Source organism: Heterocephalus glaber, unplaced genomic scaffold (genome assembly GCF_053883595.1).
Source record: "Heterocephalus glaber isolate CG9 unplaced genomic scaffold, H.glaber_assembly_v1.0 deba00001613, whole genome shotgun sequence".
NCBI lineage: Eukaryota > Metazoa > Chordata > Mammalia > Rodentia > Bathyergidae > Heterocephalus > Heterocephalus glaber.
This window is the reverse complement of record NW_028258384.1, coordinates 14,752,514-14,758,384: the sequence shown is the minus strand read 5'-3', so window position 1 is coordinate 14,758,384 and position 5,871 is coordinate 14,752,514. Positions and strand designations below refer to the sequence as shown.

General features: G+C 32.0%; 1 non-coding gene across 1 annotated transcript; it reads left to right on the top strand.

The window, feature by feature from the left end:
• Nucleotides 1-250: 250 nt before the first annotated feature.
• LOC147822495 (small nucleolar RNA SNORA70) lies at nucleotides 251-380 on the top strand. The gene has a single exon (XR_015445643.1). It is a non-coding gene; the product is annotated as a small nucleolar RNA SNORA70 (small nucleolar RNA).
• The last annotated feature ends 5,491 nt before the right edge of the window (nucleotides 381-5,871 follow it).

Sequence of the window (5,871 nt, the reverse complement as noted above, 5' to 3'; positions counted from 1 at the left end):
AAGAGAAGGGATTGTAAAAGGAAATAAGTTGTGTTATGTACATTTTCCAACTCCCCACAGTGAATAAAGTGGTATACTACAAAGATGTATTAATAAAAAATTTTAATGGTAAATATTAACATACTAAATATGAAAATTTTCAGTTGAATTAATTCATTTGAAATTGTGTTTTTTTCTGAAATGATATATTGAAAATTACATGAGTCTGCTTAGAATATTCTGAATAATCCAATTTGAAATATAGGAATGTCTGCAGTCAATTAAACTGTGTTCCTTTGCTGTTGGGTGCCCAGTGTTCAGTGGCTGCAAACAGCACTTCCTCCATAATGTACACAGGCTGTTGCTTATATGGGCTGCCTTAAGGGACCTTGGAGACTATGATTCCCAGTTGTTATTGGTGTATCTGATCTCCTGCTGTCCCCAGTCGAGGCTTCAGACAGGCGTGCAATGTGTCTTTGGGAAGCCCCAGGGCACAGTGGCAAGGGTTCACATTGGACAGGTCATTATGTCTATCTACACCAAGCTGCAGAACAAGGAACATGTGATCAAGTCCCTGGGCAAGGCCAAGTTCAAGCTCCCCGGACTCCAGAAGATCCACATCTCCAAGAAGTGAAGCTTCACTAAGTTCAATGCAGACGAATTTGAAGACATGGTGGCAGAGAAGTGCCTCATCCCTGATAGCTGCCGGGTGATATACATCCTGAAATGTGGTCCCCTGGACAATTAGGTTACCTTGCACTCCTGAAGTCTCCCATTGCCTCGTGCCCCCCCTTCATAACAACTTTGTCAATAAATCTTATCTCTGCTCTCCCCCAAAAAATAAAAAAATAAAAAATGAGAATGTAATTAGAATATAGTTATGAGAATATTTATGTGTATTCATTTTTCCTGGAAAAAAAGTGTGTATTTGATGGTAAATAAGACTTCTATAACCACTAGCATCAATAAATTTTTCAAGCAACATTGTGCATTTTAAGAATAATCAATTTTTCTGAGAAAATATTAAAATAAAGTACAGAAATTATGAATAAGTTATTATTTTCACACAAATATTAATATAAATGTTGGTTTTCTGACGAATGGAAATGGAGTATTCTGCACAAAAAGTTTTATATTTATAGTGAATATTAAACATAAGGGCATTGTATGAAACATTTAGAAGCAGAAAATAAAATTGGATACAAGAAAAAATTGAGTGTGTTTCTTGTGTATGAATTTTATCCTGAAGAATATGTTGAGTAGGTGCATTTTGAGATGTTTGTTATGTATCAAAAATTACTTCTCATAAACTTTCCTTTGTAATATTTTCAATATACATTTATGAGATGTTTTTATAATCTGACTTTCATAATATAAGTCATGGGAAAAATAAATTATGAGCCTAACACCTAATGGCAAATAATAACATACTAGTTTTAGGAGAGGTTTCATGTTTGATGTGTTAACACAGAGATACAAATATAAACATAATAAAATGTTAATGTTACTCATGACAAAATATTCTACTTCTGCCTTTCACAGGGAGTCTAGAATGTGTATTTATATGGTTTTTCTCAAAACTTTATATTTTGATGCAGACATATAGTGATTCTTTGCAAAGTAATTTGGCTATAAAAAAATGTCGCATAGGAATCTGACAAATACCCACTTGTAATATATTGCATATAATTATGGACTAAACTGCTTTAGCTTTTCCTTTATGAGAAGCTTTTCCACAATGCTTCCTGTGATTTCAGTCACTCCTCAAAAAAACCTGTATTTTATATCCAAGACACAAAAGTATGTATTTGTTCCAACATAATAGGAGCTAAAATACAGTCTAAATGAAATAACAATACATTCAAATATTTCTTCTAGTTTCCTATCACTTGACATATGCTGTTTTACATTAAATAAAGGATGATACACAAGTACTGTGTATATATTCATATAAACCGTGGCAAATTCTCTGGAATCATTTACTTAGAATCAGAATATATATATATATCTTTATGAATGTAATAGCTACCTCTTGAGCTTCAAGCATATAAGGACACTCAAGGCCTTTCAAATCATCCAAAACTAAGTTATTTTTTAACATAAAGTCAGTATTATCTGAGTTCTGCCTCCTGAGCATTTGACATTTTTGACTCATATAATAAATTTCTGCTGACTCAAAATGTGTTTTACTAGAATGTCCTTTGTTATGATTATACTTGATGAAAAAGAATCTGCTGTAACTATGATGAATCAGCTCTTCCAATGAACTGTTAAAAACTGAGATAATTTTATAATTTTGTAATCATCCTATCCTGAAGCTGAAACAGACATTAGAAAATTATGCCACAGATATCTCATGACAATTCTAAAATAGCCTCAAGACTTCATAAACTTTAAAAGCACTACATCTCTTCCTGCTTCTGCAAAGAGCATGTCTTAATTTCTTGTCACTATAGATATTTAATTAAATTTGTAATTTTATTGTCTTAAAAAAATTGGATTTTTCAGTCATTAAGTCATGTATTTTTCCAAATCTCAAATGTGTTTTGTTCTTTTTAGTATATGTCAAGCTTTTAAATGACAGTAGTAATGTCTACTGCACAGAAGTATTTTTTGTGATCATGTGTCTTTGTATTCCCTGCTTAATTTATAATATAAAATATGAATTTAAATACCAAATAGTTTCTCTAGTGTGAGAAACTGAAAGTATAAATAAGGATGAAAATGATTAAAATGAATAATTGATAATTTGAAATAAGAAAAGGTCCAAGGGTTTGTGGATGGTGGGAGGGGAAGGGGAAAGGGAAGAAGGGAAAGGAAAAATTATGAGGGAAAAAATGGAATCAAACTCTGTGTAAATAGGGAAGGGTGGAGGGGGTGAAGGGTGCACAGGTAATGGGAGAAAAAATAAGAACTAAGATACATCATGTTCAGGTACAAACTTTTTTTTTTGTACCAGGGATCGAACTCAGGACCTTGCACTTGCAAGGCAGGCTGTGGAACCACTGAGCTAAATCCTCGGCCCAATACTTATTTTGGAAAATGCTAAGTTGATTTTTAGTACAATGATAAAGTTAAAGAATGAAGAGTTTAAGTTAAACATAAGGGAGAGGTGTGACATTAAAAATAGTTAAACCTAAACTTATATATCCTAAAACATTAGTGAATTTATCAGATCTTCATCTATAGTTCTTCATAGATTTTAATTTAACATATTAATTTCCTAAGGCCACTGCAGAAAAACACTTTAAAATGATTTGCTTAAAATTACAACTTTTTGATATTTCATAGTTCTGGATGCTAAAAGTCCAAAATCAAGGTGTCTTTATGTTATATTCCCTCTAAATCCTCTAGGCGAATTCCTGCTTGTGTTAGCTTTCGATTCTTAAAACAAAATACTGCAGGCAATTAACTTGTAAATAGAAAAAAGTTATTTGTTCATAGTTTTCTGAGATTTCAATCCAGAACTCCATCGCTTTAAACCTCTGATGAAGTTGTCTGGTCACAATGAAAGAAAATACATTTCAGTGTGAACTATTCATGTCATGAGCCAGAAAGTAAAGAGGTACTAAAAGACTGAGGTACCACATCCCCTTTGAGGGCATACACTTAATTATCGATGAGCTATGTAAATGCTAATAAATTTGGGGTCTCTGTAGATTTATCTATTCGTGACATTTCATATAAATAGAATCATAGAACATTTGATATTTTTAAAGTACTTTCTTTTCCCTTATAGAATATTCCCAAGGTTTATCCATGATGTGAAGTATACCATGAGTACAGTTTTTTTTTTTCTGAATGTCAATTCAGTGAATGGTTAGACCAATTATGCATATCTGTTCATCAGGTTATGAGCAGATTGTTTGTTTCCATTTTGGGGCTTCCATGAAAAATGTCATTATGAGAAGTAACACAACATGTGAACATGGTTTAGTTTCTATTGTGTGTATACAAAAGAGTGAAATTAGAACATCGTATGGTATCTTTGTATATTATTGGGGGAAAGTGAAAAATTTTTTTCCATACAATAGCATCACTGTACTTTGTTCCTAGTAATATATGAGTTCCAGGTTTCCACTTCTTAGCCAAAACTTATTATCTAAACTATTTAAATATACCACACTAGCATAGTGTAGTGGTGTGTCATTGTCCTTTTGATTTGTATTTCCCAAATTATTAAAATTGTTGAGCATCTTTTCATGTGGTTGGCCAATAACAACAGTTTTTGGAGAAATATCCATTAAATCTCTTCTCTATATTAATTGGGTTATTTGTATTTATTTTTGAATTATAGGAGTATGTAATAAAATCCCCCCCAAAAGCTTTTATTACATATATGACTGGTAAATGTTTTCTGCTATTTTTGAATTTTAAAATTTTCTTGATAATGTTCAGAAGTTTCAAATTTTGATAAAAATCTACTTTATCTACTTTAAATTATATTTACTATGTTTTGGAGTTATAGTTTTGACGATGAATAGAGAAATTATCTTCTATAATTTGCCTTATGATTTAAAATAGTTTATTTAACTTTAGTGTCATATTCAGAAATGTTATCCCTAAGGTCTATCGCCTTATATTTTGTGCTGTTGTTTTATATATATATATATTATATATATTATAAACCTAAAATATTTTTATTTTTACTAATTTATAAAAATTGTGTCCTGTGAAGAATATGAGAGAAAAAAATAGTGACTGCTGGAAGCAAGCCACAATATCGATTATGCTCAAAGTATGCTGTAAGCAGTGAAGGCTGTAAAGAGTTAAATTCCTCAACTGGCTTACTTTAAGAAAGGAGTCTGACTGAAGTTACATGACTAACAGAAGTACCTCATGAGCTCATAGGTGGTAGCAAACAGGTTAACATGACCTTTCTGCTAATGGTCACAGCTGAGACCAGAGTAATGGCCTATGAACCTGTGGGGCTAATATAAGATAACATGCATAATTGAGGTCAAAGTAATTTGCACCCAAATGTCATTTGCACAATTAGTACCTTCATAACTAGAAGGACTATATTCTAATTACAATCATATATTTTGTCTATCTAGTTTCTAATTTGGAAATGGGTTTTCTCTGCTCTTTAAAGCCTTGCCTGCATTTGTTTCCATATAAACTGCACAAACCACACATGTGTACACATAGTCTTATCCTTACACATAGTTCACTTTCACTCCAATTGATGAACATCAAAATCAGTGGATGAGACTGACCAGCACCTTTTGCTAAAGCAGCATAAGTCGTCCTAGGTCCCATTTTTTTCTTTAATTCTGTCTTGAGATTTCATCAGCCTTGCATCCCATACTGAGCAGGAAACTAGAACCTACTAAAGAGGTCTCTAGCAAGTGACAATACTTTTTTTCTGGTGAGAAGAAGCTCTTCATTTTATTCTTGTTTCCTAGAAAATTATAAATAATTTTTCTACTTCTCCAACAAAGTTATTTTTTCTCTCAAAGATTTTACTATGATTTGTTTCCTTTAACAAACTTTGAGCTTGACTTGTTCTTCTCTAGAAGTTTGAGTTTCAACATTAGTTTGTTTATTTGACCTCCTTTTTCCCAAAGTGAGTTCACCACTGTAAATTTCCATTGTAGGACTGCTTCCATTGCAAGTTCGGATATGTTGTATAGGTATTATCATTTAATTGTAGAAAGTGTCTAACTTCTTTAATTTCATCTGTGACCCATTGTTTGTTCAGGAGACTGTTATTTAATTTCCATATGTTTATATAGTTTTTGTGTTTGCTTTTGCCATTTGTTTAAAATTTTATTCCACTATGGGCTGATAATACACATGGGATAATTTCAATTCATTTTCATTTACTTAAGCAGGGTCTATGAGCTAGTATGTGGTCAATTTTGAAAAACATGCCTTGCTCAGCTGAGT